Source organism: Silene latifolia, chromosome Y (assembly GCF_048544455.1).
Source record: "Silene latifolia isolate original U9 population chromosome Y, ASM4854445v1, whole genome shotgun sequence".
Taxonomy (NCBI): Eukaryota; Viridiplantae; Streptophyta; class Magnoliopsida; order Caryophyllales; family Caryophyllaceae; genus Silene; species Silene latifolia.
In genome coordinates, this window is record NC_133538.1 from 455,670,152 (window position 1) to 455,689,593 (window position 19,442).

The window sequence follows — 19,442 nt, forward strand, 5'->3', positions numbered from 1 at the left end:
GTGATAATATGTGCATCATCCTCAGCTGCTTTCTTGTCCATCATGAACAACTTTCCACTGGTCTTCTGTCCACCTCCCGGACAAGATCTTGGCCGATGTGGTCGCTTAGCACCACCCCCCGATTGTTGTTGTTGTTCATAGCTGGTTTCGATAAGAATTACCGCCATTGCGGTTACCTCCACCCGATAGCTCGACTTCCCGGTTAGACCATGACCCATACGGTCTATTGCTCGCATAACTCGTCATTTACGAGAATAGCTCCCCTGAGCCGATCTCTGAAAAGCTCCAGGTAAACTCGTACACTCATGTCTCATGTGGCCTACACCGCCACAGCCATAGCAGGTCATCCCCTAACTACCACTACCACTCACAAGGCCACGCCCAAAGGAAGTCCCAGCACTGAACCCTGACCCAGAAGAAAACGCTCTAGCCTGATTGTTGTTGCCTTTCTTGTGACTAGATTGGCCACCACCTTCACTCTCAGCCTTTCTTTTCTCAACTGCTCTCTCCTGAGCCATCGCCACCAACCTCTCAGCTCTCCCAGCCCTCTCATAAGCTTCCTTAACATCAGTAAGGACTCCCACGGGTAACTTATCCGTGATCTTAGGGGTCAACCCCCTCTCAAACCTCAGCGCTAGGTTCTCCTCAATCAAACTCATGTCCTCAGCATACATAGACTTTTCATTCAACTGCTTTTAGTACTCAGCCACGGACATGTCAGATGTCATCCTAAACCCATCAAACTCCTCCCTCAGCTTACTCCTCACATGCTCAGGTACGAACTCTTTCCTCATAGCTCTCCGAAACTCTTCCAAAGGTATAGCAGGTAAGCCCTGCTTTGTGTACATCTCCCTAGCACTCACCTTCACCTTGTCCCACCACTCACCAGCTGCTTCCCTCAGGTAGAACGCAGCTTGTTCTACTCTCATCTCATCGGGACAGTGTACCAGGTCCAGTATGTTCTCCATCTCACGATGCCAGTTGTCAAGAAGATTAGGCTCCCCGGTTAGCTTGTACTCTTTTGGGTTAAACATCGCTATATAAAGGCTGATCTTGGAGTGGTCAAACTCCTTATCCTTTCCCACTCTCTTTAGGGCCTCAGTAAGAGCATCTTGGTGCTCCAACATCTTAACTACATCGTCGATGTTCATGCTCTCAGCTCTCGCATACAAGGCGTTTCTCTTGGGCGGCATCTTGAAACTATATAAGAAAGGGTAGATATAAACATACGCACTAAAACCTCAAAACACGAACGCAGACTGCCCAGAACACACTCGATCGAGTTCCTAAACCTACTCGATCGAGTAGAGGCTACTCGATTGAGTGCCCACTATACTCGATCGAGTGCCCCGACATCAGACCCAAAACAGACTTTCTGATCTCTAACATACTCGACCGAGTAGCACTCGATCGAGTGACCCCCTACTCGATCGAGTGCCCTATGTACTCGATCGAGTGCCCAAAAACATGATTCTGGTTATAAAACGTCAAATACCCACTCGATCGAGTCAGACCCACTCGACCGGGTACCTCACCTACTCGATCGAGTACCCCCTACTCGATCGAGTTATGCTGACTCGTATATACTACCCGCATGTTATCTCACATATCCCAACATACTATACAACTTTATAAACTCAACATTATAATATAGCTAAGCATGCAATTCTACACAACTCTTCACATGATCAACAAAACAACTATTTCATGTTATCAAATGCCATATAATAAACATCCAACATGCCTCTTATTCAAACAACATTTTATATACTTCACCAACCTTTCATTCACAACTTCAATCTTCTACTCTCAACATCCAACAATTCACAACATATATCGTCACATCCACATACAAACTAGCAAACATCACATACAACCTTGACATATACTCCCCATGTGACCGGTTCAAAATTGTAGGGCGAGTTCGCGACTTTAGGACGTCTCCCAAGTCTCTGCATTAGCTCCTACAACCTTTACCCCAGGTTCATTTTAATTGACTCCCTATATTTATTAGATTCATTGGTTACAAGTTTCAGGATCGTCGCTCTGATACCATTTTGTAACACCCCCATACTCCAAGTGCCTTACCAGGACCACTCAGGTATAAAGATGCTACCATCTCGGTTGCCCGAGGCAATAATAATCATAAGACAATAACGAAACAACATTTAAATAGTATAAATTTAGTAAAAGGTTACAATCCAAAACAAAATACCAAAATACGGTTACATGTTCTCAAAAGCAACTGTCTACTCAGCTAAAAGAAATGTTTAAGAAACTATCATGCTACAGCGGAAGACTCTATCATCAGACGGTGGTATCATCCCAGCTATCCCATGTAACTCGACTCATACCTGCTCAACAACTGCTCACCATCGCCGAATGGATCACCACAGTTTTTAAAACAATAAACGGGGTCAGTACTAAACACACAATTTACATAAACCAACAACATAGTAAACAAACAGCTCAATCATCACAGATATCCTCCGAACTCCATACCCAACTCCACAATAATGACTACACACTAAAGTGTGTAGCCTAGCCAGAGTGCCTATCGCAACAGGTCACTCCACGCCGCCAGTGGGGGACCGCAACCGTACCCACCAAATCCCCGCTCATCTCCGTCGAGCGATAAACCCAAATTCTTTAATGTGCACATCCCTTCTGTGGCGGGTTCCATAGAAGGCGAATAATGGGCGTGAAGCCACTCCCGCAAGTGACTCCACTCAGCCAGGGACGCGCCCCGAAGAACACAGACAGATACAAAAAATCACAACTACTATCAATCAACCAAATCCAGCAATCGTCACAATACGAGTATGATAATATTTAACATCCACAAAACACCAACAACACATTATGGGACTAATACTGAGTAGGGAAACCTTACCTGGAAAGCAAGACAGTCAGACGGTCTCAACAGCTGATATCAAAAGACTTCTTCTACGAATCCTCCTCCTACCATACAATCATATAATCACTACCAACCAAGAAATACAACAAAACTCCAAAATCCCAATATTAGGGTTTAACCAACTTTAACGAAATACTATAAAAACAGTATGTAGATCTTACCCTCGACGCAAGGATTACAAAGGTATAAAGAAACACGAATTCCAACCTTCCAAGCTCCGGGATTTGCAACCAATGCGATTGATGCGAAGAACGTAGTTTGTTTTCTCTTTAGAAAGCAATTAGGTTTGTAAAAGTGTTTATAGAAAGTGACGGGAATAATTATATACTAAATCGCATTATTAACAAAACCCGACAAATCATTCCCCCGTAAACCGGCTACTCGATCGAGTGCCCCCTACTCGATCGAGTATCAAGGTTACTCGATCGAGTACCCAACAGGTCAGAAACTATTTTTAAAATGCAACACACCCTTACTCGACAGAGTAAGGCCCACTCGATAGAGTACCCAGAGACTCATAAAACCGTAGTATTAGAATATTACTGTCTCACAAGGTCGACACCTAAATAAATAAATAATAATAATAAACAATAATTACATTCTAATAATAATTCAATATATAAACTAATTAATTAATTAAATCCGGGTTAATAACTCATTAACTAATTATCCCGACTCATCTTAACTAAACTTGATTAAATTCCCGACTCAATGAACAAATAAATTAAACACGACTGCAAAACAATCCCACACCACCCCATACACGGCCCAAGCCTTCAACCCATTTTTTCCACATGACCCGACACCAACACTCCCGAGTCAAAACCCGTCACCAAGCAAGGTAATAATAATAATAATTACAACACTCACGATAATTAAATAACATTACGACTCGTAAAACCCGTCACACAATCAAACCACTGCCCACACATGTATTCCTCCTTTACCTGCATAACAGACTAACAACAACCCAGTACAACAACCATTACCGCCACCAACCAACACAATTACCACCAATCTTGACCCCTAACCACCCACGACCACCAATCCTATCCTAACCCAGGTCATGGTTCAACCGAATTAGGTTATGGGTCAATGGTCCCTCTGTATTTGTCGCGGTTTATCAACAAGCAACAACAACAACACAACATCATTACTTCCTCCTACGCCCCCTACCACCATATCGGCACCACCGCCAGCCTCAAACCACTAGCCACCGCTACCACCACCCTAGACCTACCCATAACCGTCCTAGACAACAACCACCATCCCTGGGTCAGTCGACTCTCATGTGGGTTCCTAATCCCCTGTAAATCGCTTAACAACAATGACATCAACCTGTAATAACCCATCCTGCAAAACGCCTCGCCACCACCGACTGCCACCCCTATCTCCACCGACAACTCCAAAAACACATCCCCCACACGACGCCCCAACCTGCCCAGAACCTGGTTGAGTCGAAAAGGTCAGGGACTCGGGGTTTTATTATATTTTTGGTGTCTTAGATGTGGTTCAACAAACAACAATTTCAGTAATTGAATAATAAGTCACGGTCAACGGTTATCCTAAGTCGACGGGTCATATTAAGTCGGGTCAAAGGTCGAGGTCGGGTATTGAGTCGAGTCAACATATTATTTTAATAATTTAATTATAAGAAAGAGTTTATGAGACGGTTACCTTAAGACGGTTTTAAGATAGATATAAAACAAACTCCCTTTTCCTTTTTATTTCTCTCACTCACCTTTAATTGAGATTTATGTGAATACAAGTGACAAAAGAATAGCCAGAGGGTCCTTTTTATAATAATTGGTAGGTGAAGGAACTTTCCTTATCTTATTAGGTATTATTATTATTATTATCTCATATTAATACCATATAAATTACTTGTTACCTTATTTATCATATAATACCGTCACCATATATATTTATACTAGTATGCATCATATGTATACATCCTCCGTCATATATTATTATGTATTATTTAATTATTATTTCCCGTCTCATAATTACACGTCTCAATAATTAATAATAATTAATATAAATTATCCATTTCCATAAATCATATTTTAATAAAATGATGTTGACCAAACCTTTGATCATCCTCTAAAATACGGGGTATTACAATCTTCCCTCCTTAAAAAGAACTTCGTACCGAAGTTCTCCCAATCTTACTCAACGAACCTCCAGCAACGGAAATTTTACAAAATTGTTTGTCGAAAACATAACTGCACAGGAACATTCTGACCACTGTCCACTAAATTATTTATTTCTCCCAAACCATAAAACTTTTAAACATGAAACTGACGGCATTGGTAAGCTAACTCACTGGGTTATCACTCATAAATATTTCAACCATGTATGATGAACGGAGGTCAAATGGCAACTAAATCAAATAGAGGTAAAATCTGACAGAATAAAGTTCAGCTCTATGTTCCTTTTTACTAGGTCACAAGCTCTTATTAACACCCTCCTACTCCTATATCAACACAACTTGGTCGATAAACTTTCACACACGACTAGTATATACTCTAAAGCATTCATATCACAAGCTTAATCATTTCATAATATATTTTAAATAACATGGCTTTGGGATTCACACAACCGCATATCACTAGACATGATTCTACTATCACACAACGTTCAACCATATAATCAATATCAATTTATAATTACTTTCATGCTCATGATCAAAACAATTCAACATCAACTCCTCATTTCATCCATTCCACACCCCTTAAAATCAAGGTTACGTCCCGTAAACTCAATCATCAATGAAAATAAAATTCAAACAAAGCAACCAAAACTCCTACGACAAAATAACAATATTCATTTTAAATTACCCCACTCGGTAATATCTCTCAAGGAAACCGGTTCAAAACTGAAAGGGCCGGAAGTTTGGTGTGAGGGGGGCCCCTAACTCATCCCAAGCCTTAAGTGGGCTCCTAACAGTTTCTATCCGGGTTCATTTTATTAGACACATCCTATGTTCATTATTATGTTCATTGGTTAGGCCGAGGATCGTTTTGCTCGATACCACTTTGTAACACCCCATTTATTCAGAGCCTTTGGCTAGACATTCCCAAATAAATAGGATTATTACCATCTCGGTTTCCCGAGGTAGTAGATAACAAAGTCCAACTCACCAAGGTACTTTAAATAAAAACTTTAATGATTACATATTTATTACAAATTAACAAACTAAACTTAATATAAAATAAATACAACTCGCAGCGGAAAATAAATAAAGTGATAAAATCTTCTATGTGGTCTAGACTTCTAGGTAGATTGGCCAAGTCCTCATGCATCCCATAGCTCCCAAGTCGGCTAATCTTTAGTACCTCAAATCCGTCTTCCCCATTATGGTTCACCGCAGGTGTTCACGAATACACAGTCAACCGCGAGGTTGAGTAGGAATAAACTAAACAACAATAATAATAATCCAACCAAAATAAACATTCTTCAAATTTCTCATCACTTCAACCGTACAATTCAATTACGTCACTGGCAGTAGCACAATTCCCTTAACACCGTGCTATGCTCAACTCAACTGGCAGTGGTACTCTCATACCATGCTCAACTGGCAGTAGTACCCTCTGTACTATGCACAACTGGCAGTAGTAATCACTTACTATGCACAACTATCTCTGGCAGTAGTAATTACTTACTATGCACATCTGGCAGTAACAATCACTTGTTATGCACAATCGCGCGAAACACCCTCCGTGTTATGCTCAATCAATAATCAACTCTCCAACAACCAATACTCAATGACAATCCCTTCTTTACTTTCTCAACCAACAATTTATCATACTCAAATACTCTATTCCAATAATAAATCATAATTGTTAATTTTAGTCTCATCAACCGTCACATTTAAACATTCATTCACTTAATAATAAAAACCCGAGTTGAGTAGGAAATTCCTACCTGGCAAGCAATTCCGAATAATGCAATCTACTAAAAATATTCTTCAACAAACCCGTTCCACAAGTCCGTCACCTATAGATAAATAATATTTATAACTTAGCTATTAATTATTCAATTTATCATTATATTAATTTAATTAATTACAATATAATTTAATTAATTATTTTCCCCGAATTAATGATTACGTAAACCCGGCTTACTAACTAATAAAATAAAATAATACACGCATACAACACTCCCCCACAAACAACGTGAAACCCGTGAACAAAACAACCAACTCATTAAACACGATAAAAACCGAGTCCCAAACCCCTCACCAAAACCAGCCTATTGCGACACCCCTAGCCACCGACACTACCACCCAATCATACCACGCTCTAGCCTGCACCACGGCCAACCCCGACAGCCCTTAACCACCACCTGAAACCTCCTATACAGGCCCCAAACCCGCGCCCTAAACAGCTCCGGAAAACCCGACACGAAAACAACAAAAACCCAACCAAATCACCACCCTACTGCCATCATGACCACCCGTGGCCACCACCGTGGTCTCCCTTGACCCACGGTGGTTCTACCACTAGCTACAACCACGCACGACCCACCAAACGACTCACAACCCACCTAAACAGCTTAAACCCGCGTGAACCACCACAACCCGACAGCTCACCGTACCAACCACCACCTCAAGCCACCTCGACACCACCATTAGGACCGCCCATAGCCGAGCTATCCAGCCACCCAAGTCCCGTGTTTAATCGTCCAACCAGTAAGTCACTAAACCAGTCTTAAATCCGCGACAACCATAAATTTAGACGCGAAATTCGCCTTCCACGGTGGTCGACAACGACGGCGACAGTCCCACTGACATCCCCACGGTCAAGGCCAACTAATGAGGGTAACGACACGGTCTACAGTGGTCCATACGGAATTTAAACGATAATTTAATTAAATACGACTATATAAATATAAATTGAGACGGTCTTACCTTTTATCGCTAATTGTTCCTTCCGTCTTAAAAATCTCCTTTCTCTTCTTTTATGACTTACTTTTCAGATTTATTAAGTATTTATAGACTAGTTTAGGGAGTATATGAGACCGATTAGGAAACTATTGCCTTTTTCTAATTATTATTAAGAATTACCAATTTATTATTATATTTATTATTATATTATTAAATTCCGCTTTAAATCCCGACTACTACTCTTGCTAGGCCTAATATAATCAGCCCATTTATTTACAACACACGGCCCAAGGCTTATTACTAGTTAAACCCAATTCCCGACTTGTTTACTTATTTTATTATTTAATTAACGTCTTTCTCGCAACCATTATTAGAAATTCCATTAATTAATTATTTAAATTACATAAACTATTCTCATTAATTATTATTAAATTACGGGGTATTACAGTCTTCCCCACTTAAAATGAACTTCGTCCCGAAGTTCGTCCATAACTACTAAAACAACATTTATAAACATTCGCACAACTGAGCCTCATTCCAACTTATGATCATTGCAACATAATTAGTTACTTAATCACTATCAAACCATATCATACTTATCAAAATGTATCACAAAACTAATTCAAAACATGAAAATGTATCACAAAATAAACTTAAAACATGAGGTGTCACATTCTACCCCCCTAAAAATAAACTTCGTCCCGAAGTTTCGGAACTACTACTACTTATTAAACTACTGACAACTTAAATACTTATATAAATTATAAGACTCTAATCCTCTCAATAAAACTAGTTACCCTTCTCTCCATTCCCTTGCACTGTACTAGCTGTACCAAAAGTCTTTCCACCATTACTCTGATTGCCCCCATTGCCTTGCCTATTGTTGTAACTCCTCTGGGTACTCCATTGCCCTGCATTCCTATTTCCCCCAATACTTGGTGCGGGAGTTCGATAACCCTCTTGGTTCCTATTTTCATTACTTCCCCTAGGTGCACTCCTGCATTCAAAAGCTCTATGCCCCATTTTGTTACAGTTAAAACACCTCCATCCTCGAACTGGAATCTGGCCTGAGCCTCCTTCTCCACTTCTTGTTGCACTTCCACTATAACTAAACCCTCCGGGTGAAAAATGTTTAGATTGAGTATTGTTTTTCTTACTACCCCCAACTGCCTCACTTGATGACTCAGCCTTTCTCTTCTCACTCTTTTCCTTCTTCTCCTCCTTCTCCCTTCTCTCTTCCTTTAACATATCTGCAATCCTCTCTGCGTGGCCAGCTCGTTGATAAACATCATCCATGGTACTTGGTTGACCAGCTGCAAGCCTCTTCTTAATAGTGGTTGTTAATCCCTTTTCAAATCTGAGTGCCAACATCTCATCACTAAAATTCAAATCAGCTACATATTCTGATAATTCCATAAACCTGTTATAATAAGTCTCCACTGTCATCTCCTCAGTCATCTTGAAAGAATCAAATTCAGCTCTCATCTTACTCCTAATATGTTCTGGTACAAATACAGCTCTCATATTCTCCTTGAAACCCTTCCAAGTGATAAAAGGTTCATCACTCCCCCTCCAAGCTTCCCTTAAGACTTCCTTACTACGATTCCACCACAAACCCGCTTTTCCCCTCAAATAGTAAGTAGCTTGATCCACTTGTAACTCCGCAGGACATCCTAGCAACTCAAAAAGGTTATCAAACTCTCTATGCCAATCCCCAAGTAAAGATGGTTCCCCTAATCCGTCATATTTCGTTGGGTTGTGCCTTGCGATACTAGCACTCATCTTTGCTGGATCCTGAACCGACCCCTTAGCTTTCAGTGCCGCAGTCAAAGCCTCATTCATGGATATCAAACGGTCAATCTCCTCTTGGGACATGGTAGAGGGTGTAGGTGTAGATCTCTTTGGAGGCATGGTTCTATAAAAGCAAAACAAGACAACATAAGTTTCTACCCGAGGAAAAGATGGCTCAACATTTTTAAATATTCTATACTTACAAAACAAGGTTTGGTCAATTCTATCCTTTCTCACCCCTCTTTAGGTCCTCCTATCATCACTCCTACCTACCAATTATCATAGGTTAGGAATCGACAAAACATTTATATTAAACTTTTGGTAAACTCGCATTTGTTTCAGAAATCAAAGTCAAGCTGTAACTTTCAAAAATCACCATTAAATAACCGTTATATTCTACATTGAGTCTTTATACTTTCCAGAAAATATAAAGAGTTTTCAAATCATGATAAAAAGTATTAAGCTCAAATCTCGAATACTCATTTTATAAAGATTTTTACAATTCAGTGGGTCGAAACAGAAACTGATCCGCAATTTGTCAAAACCTTGGGTCAACTTGTAAAAATCACTATTAATTATCAAAAATTTACCTTGCCACGCGCCTTATCAATTTGGACACATATTTGAATCTTTTAAACAGTGGAGTTGGAATTAAGCAAAAAGATTAAGTAGGTATTAAATGAGAAATTTTACAAAATTGTTTGTCGAAAACATAACTGCACAGGAACATTCTGACCACTGTCCACTAAATTATTTATTTCTCCCAAACCATAAAACTTTTAAACATGAAACTGACGGCATTGGTAAGCTAACTCACTGGGTTATCACTCATAAATATTTCAACCATGTATGATGAACGGAGGTCAAATGGCAACTAAATCAAATAGAGGTAAAATCTGACAGAATAAAGTTCAGCTCTAGGTTCCTTTTTACTAGGTCACAAGCTCTTATTAACACCCTCCTACTCCTATATCAACACAACTTGGTCGATAAACTTTCACACACGACTAGTATATACTCTAAAGCATTCATATCACAAGCTTAATCATTTCATAATATATTTTAAATAACATGGCTTTGGGATTCACACAACCGCATATCACTAGACATGATTCTACTATCACACAACGTTCAACCATATAATCAATATCAATTTATAATTACTTTCATGCTCATGATCAAAACAATTCAACATCAACTCCTCATTTCATCCATTCCACACCCCTTAAAATCAAGGTTACGTCCCGTAAACTCAATCATCAATGAAAATAAAATTCAAACAAAGCAACCAAAACTCCTACGACAAAATAACAATATTCATTTTAAATTACCCCACTCTGTAATATCTCTCAAGGAAACCGGTTCAAAACTGAAAGGGCCGGAAGTTTGGTGTGAGGGGGGCCCCTAACTCATCCCAAGCCTTAAGTGGGCTCCTAACAGTTTCTATCCGGGTTCATTTTATTAGACACATCCTATGTTCATTATTATGTTCATTGGTTAGGCCTGAGGATCGTTTTGCTCTGATACCACTTTGTAACACCCCCATTTATTCAGGAGCCTTTGGCTAGACATTCCCAAATAAATAGGACTGTTACCATCTCGGTTTCCCGAGGTAGTAGATAACAAAGTCCAACTCACCAAGGTACTTTAAATAAAAACTTTAATGATTACATATTTATTACAAATTAACAAACTAAACTTAATATAAAATAAATACAACTCGCAGCGGAAAATAAATAAAGTGATAAAATCTTCTATGTGGTCTAGACTTCTAGGTAGATTGGCCAAGTCCTCACGCATCCCATAGCTCCCAAGTCGCTAATCTTTAGTACCACAAATCGCTCCCCATTATGGTTCACCGCAGGTGTTCACGAATACACAGTCAACCGCGAGGTTGAGTAGGAATAAACTAAACAACAATAATAATAATCCAACCAAAATAAACATTCTTCAAATTTCTCATCACTTCAACCGTACAATTCAATTACGTCCTTTGCGTGCACAATTCCCTTAACACCGTGCTATGCTCAACTCAATCGGGCGTGGTACTCTCATACCATGCTCAACTGGCAGTAGTACCCTCTGTACTATGCACAACTGGCAGTAGTAATCACTTACTATGCACAACTATCTCTGGCAGTAGTAATTACTTACTATGCACATCCGCAAAGAATAATCACTTGTTATGCACAACTGGCAGTAACACCCTCCGTGTTATGCTCAACTGAATAATCAACTCTCCAACAACCAATACTCAATGACAATCCCGTCTTACTGCTCAACCAACAATTTATCATACTCAAATACTCTATTCCAATAATAAATCATAATTGTTAATTTTAGTCTCATCAACCGTCACATTTAAACATTCATTCACTTAATAATAAAAACCCGAGTTGAGTAGGAAATTCCTACCTGGCAAGCAATTCCGAATAATGCAATCTACTAAAAATATTCTTCAACAAACCCGTTCCACAAGTCCGTCACCTATAGATAAATAATATTTATAACTTAGCTATTAATTATTCAATTTATCATTATATTAATTTAATTAATTACAATATAATTTAATTAATTATTTTCCCCGAATTAATGATTACGTAAACCCGGCTTACTAACTAATAAAATAAAATAATACACGCATACAACACTCCCCCACAAACAACGTGAAACCTGTGAACAAAACAACCAACTCAGCTAAACACGATAAAAACCGAGTCCCAAACCCCTCACCAAAACCAAATATTGCGACACCCCTAGCCACCGACACTACCACCCAATCATACCACGCTCTAGCCTGCACCACGGCCAACCCCGACAGCCCTTAACCACCACCTGAAACCTCCTATACGGCCCCAAACCCGCGCCTAAACAGACTCCCGAAAACCCGACACGAAAACAACAAAAACCCAACCAAATCACCACCCTACTGCCATCATGACCACCCGTGGCCACCACCGTGGTCTCCCTTGACCCACGGTGGTTCTACCACTAGCTACAACCACGCACGACCCACCAAACGACTCACAACCCACCTAAACAGCTTAAACCCGCGTGAACCACCACAACCCGACAGCTCACCGTACCAACCACCACCTCAAGCCACCTCGACACCACCATTAGGACCGCCCATAGCCGAGCTATCCAGCCACCCAAGTCCCGTGTTTAATCGTCCAACCAGTAAGTCACTAAACCAGTCTTAAATCCGCGACAACCATAAATTTAGACGCGAAATTCGCCTTCCACGGTGGTCGACAACAGCCACGACAGGTCCCACTGACATCCCCACGGTCAAGGCCAACTAATGAGGGTAACGACACGGTCTACAGTGGTCCATACGGAATTTAAACGATAATTTAATTAAATACGACTATATAAATATAAATTGAGACGGTCTTACCTTTTATCGCTAATTGTTCCTTCCGTCTTAAAAATCTCCTTTCTCTTCTTTTATGACTTACTTTTCAGATTTATTAAGTATTTATAGACTAGTTTAGGGAGTATATGAGACCGATTAGGAAACTATTGCCTTTTTCTAATTATTATTAAGAATTACCAATTTATTATTATATTTATTATTATATTATTAAATTCCGCTTTAAATCCCGACTACTACTCTTGCTAGGCCTAATATAATCAGCCCATTTATTTACAACACACGGCCCAAGGCTTATTACTAGTTAAACCCAATTCCCGACTTGTTTACTTATTTTATTATTTAATTAACGTCTTTCTCGCAACCATTATTAGAAATTCCATTAATTAATTATTTAAATTACATAAACTATTCTCATTAATTATTATTAAATTACGGGGTATTACAAATACAAATTCCCAACATAAACCAACAAACTCGCCAAGGATCAAAATGTATTTAAATGTATACTCAATGTATTATTATTATTATACTCAAAATGAATAACACTATCAAATTGTATCATAAATAACAAATAAAATAACGATAAATAACAAGAAATAACGAGGTATTATATCTTATCCCCCTAAAAGAAAGGGTTACGTCCCCGTAACCTAGATACTTAATCAAACAACGTCATTAGTCTTAGCTCCTCCCTGCCTTGTCCCATTGGATCCAGCTACGCTCTTGCCTGCACTGTGGTGATTCCCACCATTTCCCTACCTCTGGTAAGACCCATTCCTAGAACTCTGATTGGTATAGTTGTTGTAATGCTTTTGGTTAGTGTAGTTGTTGTAACTTCTCTGGTTACTCCAACCTCCTCCCTGGCTCCTATGCTCTCCAGTCGGACCACCCATAACCACTCTACAAGTAAAGGATTTATGGCCCATCTTCCCACATCTAAAGCATTGAATACCACTAGGCTCACTAAAGGCACTATGACTCTCACCATGACTAACACTACCCCGAAATGCTGCGCCACTACCAGTGTAAGCTATAAATTGGTTAGTGTTTGCCTTCTTACTTCCCCCAGCTCCCTCACTCACAACCTCCAACTTCCTCTTCTTTTCTCCTTTTTCTTTCTTCTCCTCCATTACCATATCCTTAATCCTCTCAGCATGACCTGCTCTCTGGTATACCTCCTCAACAGTGGTAGGTACACCAGTAGTAAGTCTCTTCTTAATAGCCAAAGTTAACCCCTTCTCGAATCTCATTGACAACACTTCATCATTATAATTCAAATCTGCCACATACTCAGCTAACTCCATGAAGTTGTAATGATAATCCTCCACTGACATTTCATCGGTCATCTTAAAAGAATCGAACTGAGCTCTCATCTTACTCCTAATGTGTTCAGGTATAAAGATATCTCTCAAAATATTTTTGAAATTCTTCTATGGTACATATGGTTCCTCACTCAACTGAAATGCCTCTCTTATAGTCACTTTATTCTTGGTCCACCACCTCCCAGTTTTCCCTGTCAAATAAAACACAGCATGGTCAACTTGCATTTCCTCTGGACAAGCTATCAACTCAAAAATATTATCGAACTCCCTACACCACTCTCCTAGCAAGGATGGTTCCCCAACTCCCTCATACTTTGCTGGCTTATATCGAGCCACTGATGCTCCCACCTTAGAAGGATTCATTTCATCTTTCTTTCCCTTTACAATCTCTAATAATGTAGCATTCAGGTTCTGCATCCTCTCAATCTCCTCATCGGTCATGGTAGAAGCTCTAGCTCTCTTTGGTGCCATATTGTCTATAAAAGTAAAAGAAAGGGTATAAGTCTCCATACTATGAAACGTTATAGGGTAAGAAACTAATTCCTCCAAAATAAACTCATGTGATTAATTGAATTGAACTAAGGTTATCCTACCACCAAGGTCTTGGTCAAATTGTCACCCTTCCTAGTCACAATTCAAGTCCATGGTTCATACTCCACATTTATGATCCCATATCGTCACTTCTATCCTAAAATAACATGGTTCCGGAAATGATAAAATAATCATGTTAAAATCAGACAAAATGAGTTCAGCTCTAGGTCATCCTTTACCAAATCACAAGTCTTTACAAGTATCCTCCTATACCCAAATTATTGTAACTCGGTCATCACACTCCACACATGGCTAGGCATCTAACTTTAGCATTCCTTATATTACTCTTATCCCTTATATCACAAGTATACAAATCTATATTCTATTTAATCATTGCAAAAGATTGTAAAAAGCATGGTTTTGAGGAACATTTACACCATATCACTAGACATGATTTCTAATTCATACAATCATCACAATTACATCCATCATCCATCATCCCTCATATGATAAAAAAAAAACATCTCATACAATTCTCAATCAGTTTACATCTCATCCATTTTACTTACCTTGTAATATCTTTTACCCTACAACAAAGTTAGTAAATAACATACAACTGACTCATAGATATCTTATTACTAACAACCCACTCTCTTATCCTTTCCCGAGGTGACCGGTTTAAAACTGAAAGGGTTAGGATACGAATTAAGGCGTGCTTCTTAACCGCATTAGGGGCTTCTAACAGTTTTTACTCGGGGTTCATTTTATTTAGACTCATCCTAAGTTCATTGGGTTCATTTGTTTAGGCCTGAGGATCGTTCGTCTGATACCACTTTGTAACACCCCCATTTAATCAAGAGCCTTCACTAGACATTCTTTACTAAATACGTGTGTTACCATCTCAGTTTCCTGAGGCAGTAGTTACAAAGTATAGCAATCCAAAGTACATTATTAATTAAATTATCAAATGATCTTATTACAACTTAAATAAAATACGATCTTAAATTAAATTACAAAGCTCGTAGCGGAAAATATATGTAACTAAGTCTTTATTAAATCTTTTATAAAACTCGTGAAGGTTTCTATCTCTGACTCATCAGTCCACTCGTCCCAATCTTTAACCTGCCAATCAAACTGCTCCCCAATATTGGTTCATCACAGGTGTTTACCGAATACACGTCAACCTAAGGTTGAGTAGGAATAGCCAAACAACAACAATAAATGAATACAAGAACAATATTAAATGCAAATGCAATGTATGCTCATGATCAATCTTCCGACGCTCCCGTTCATCCCGCTAATCCCTGGCCGGGGTAGTCTCATCATCCCAACCGAAGTTGAGGTAGTCTCATCATCCCAGAAACGGGTCCTGCAGAACCAGTTCTGAGGTATCCAATGCAAATGCTCATGATATGAAAATGCAAACAATTACTTTCTCAGACCCAAAGCTGAGGAATCCAATAATCAATAAAATCATCTCAGTCACGAGCTGAGGTAGTCTTTAAACAATTAATCCCAATCCAACAATTCAATAATCATAATTCATCCAACAGAATTCAATTAAACAATCATATAACATTATCCAAGTAATCATTAAAGTGATTGAGTAGCTATCCTACCTCAATAGCAAATCCGAGTCAAGCAAGCGAAATAATAATGCCAAAACCTTCCTTCAACAAATCCGAATAACAAGCACGCGAACCAAGTAGTAATAAAATTACCGTCTCACAAGGTCGACACCTAAATAAATTAATAATAATAATAAACAATAATTACATTCTAATAATAATTCAATATATAAACTAATTAATTAATTAAATCAGGGTTAATAACTCATGAACTAATTATCCCCACTCATCTTAACTAAACTTGATTAAATTCCCGACTCAATGAACAAATAAATTAAACTCGACTACAAAACAATCCCACACCACCCATACACGGCCCAAGCCTTCAACCAATTTTTTCCACATGACCCGACACCAACACTCCTGAGTCAAAACCCGTCACCAATCAATGTAATAATACTAATAATTACGACACTCACGATAATTAAATAACATTACGACTCGTAAAACCCGTCACACAATCAAACCACTGCCCACACACGTGTTCCTCCTTTACCTGCAAAACAGACTAACAACAACCCAGTACAACAACCATTACCGCCACCAACCACCACAACTACCACCAATCCTGACCCCTAACCACCCACGACCACCAGTCCTATCCTAACCCAGGTCTTGGTTCAACCGAATTAGGTTATGGGTCAATGGTCCCTCTATATTTGTCGCGGTTTATCAACAAGCAACAACAACAACACGACATCGTTACTTCCTCATACACCCCCTGCCACCATGTCGGCACCACCGCCAGCCTCAAACCACCACATGACAACCACAAGGCAGCAACACAGCAGCAGCAGCCCGATAACAACAACAACACTAAACTGACAACAACAGGAGATACAACGACAATGCCTCCACTAGCCAGCGCTACCACCACTCATCGCCATCCTAGACCTACCCATAACCGCCCTAGATAACTACCACCATCCCTGGGTCAGTCGACTCTCATGTGGGTTCCCAATCCCCTGTAAATCGCTTAACAACAATGACATCAACCTGTAATAACCCATCCTGCAAAATGCCTCGCCACCACCGACTGCCACCCCTATCTCCGCCGACAACTCCAACAACACGACGCCCCAACCTGCCCAGAACCTGGTTGGGTCGAAAAGGTCAGGGACTCGGGGTTTTATTATATTTTTGGTATCTTAGATGTGGTTCAACAAACAACAATTTCAGCAATTGAATAATAAGTCACGGTCAACGGTTATCCTAAGTCGACGGTTCAGATTAAGTCGGGTCAAAGGTCGAGGTAGGGTATTGAGTCGAGTCAACATATTAGTTTAATAATTTAATTATAAAAAAGAGTTTATGAGACGGTTACCTTAAGACGGTTGTAAGATAGATATAAAACAAACTCCATTTTCCTTTTTATTTCTCTCTCTCACTTTTAATTGAGATTTATGTGAATACAAGTGACAAAAGAATAGCCAGAGGGTCCTATTTATACTAATAGGTAGGTGAAGGAACTTTCCTTATCTTACTAGGTATTATTATTATTATTATTTTTATTATTATTATTATTATTATTATTATTTTTATTATTATTATTATTATTATTATTATTATTATTATTATTATTATTATTATTATTATTATTATTATTATTATTATGCGCGCATCTTTCATTAAATTAAAAATAAAAGGTTTACATGAAATTGGTGGGGAGCCGAGAGACAATCTGGGCTCCCACACCCTTAGCAATAGTAAAGCTAAGACGAGTAAAAATGTAAGCGGCTACCCGAGCCCCAGCATTATTATTATTATTATTATTATTATTATTATTATTATTATTATTATTATTATTATTATTATTATTATTATTATTATTATTATTATTATTATTATTATTATTATTATTATTATCTCATATTAATACCGTATAAAATACTTGTTACCTTATTTATCATATAATACCGTCACCATATATATTTATACTAGTATCGTCATATGTATACATCCTCCGTCATATATTATTATGTATTATTTAATTATTATTTCCCATCTCATAATTACATGTCTCAATAATTAATAATAATTAATATAAAATATCCATTTCCATAAATCACATTTTAATAAAATGATGTTGACCAAACCTTTGATTATCCTCTAAAAAACGGGGTATTACATATGATTGAAGCCGACAAAATCATAGTTGCACCTCTCAGTCAAGACAATCCTTCTGGATGTCTCAAGTAAAAAAACAAGGTTGAACGTTCTCAAAGGACATTCACCAACCTCAACACAACCTATACCGCAACTCTTCAAAAGCTTGTGACTGAGGGGAAGTTACAACCAATTGGGCTCACCCCTGACCCATCTGAATAGAGGAAAACCCGTTTCTGGGACGGTAGTGCCTATTGCCAATATCATCAAGGAAAAGGTCATGACACTGAAACATGCTTCAAACTGAAAAATGATATTCAAAATATGATCGACAACCATGAGCTGATAGCTTCATCCCTATGCCAACAAAGTGATGAAAACAACCCTAATGAACATCTCATTCTGCAAGGAGATAAGAGCCTCATGGACTATTATCCTCATATCATTCCCAATAACGAGAGTGAAGTGCTCAAGTGGGTCAATGCTCAAAACCAGACATTCAAGCCGCTGGATGCTGCAAAGGAGACCTTCGAGGGGGAAAGTGATGATTAGGAGTCCGTATCTATGATTGAGTCTGAGTCCGAGTCCGAGTCTTAGGCTTTCTAATATCTATCCTAGCGTATTTCCTTTTATTCCTAAATGACAACTGGGGCTGCCCCCATGAGTCACATGTATTCATCGAGTCTGTGCTAACCTCTTATTTTTCTAAATAAAAGCACGATTTTCAACTATCATATATTCTCCCCTTTACCATTTCGCGTTGACAACGAGAATTTATTTGAGAATTGATTTAAAACAAACAACATGTTCCAATTCAATGTGAGTACACTTGAGTGACGTTCCGTACCGAGTAAGCGGAGGACTCGAAACTCCATGTCCA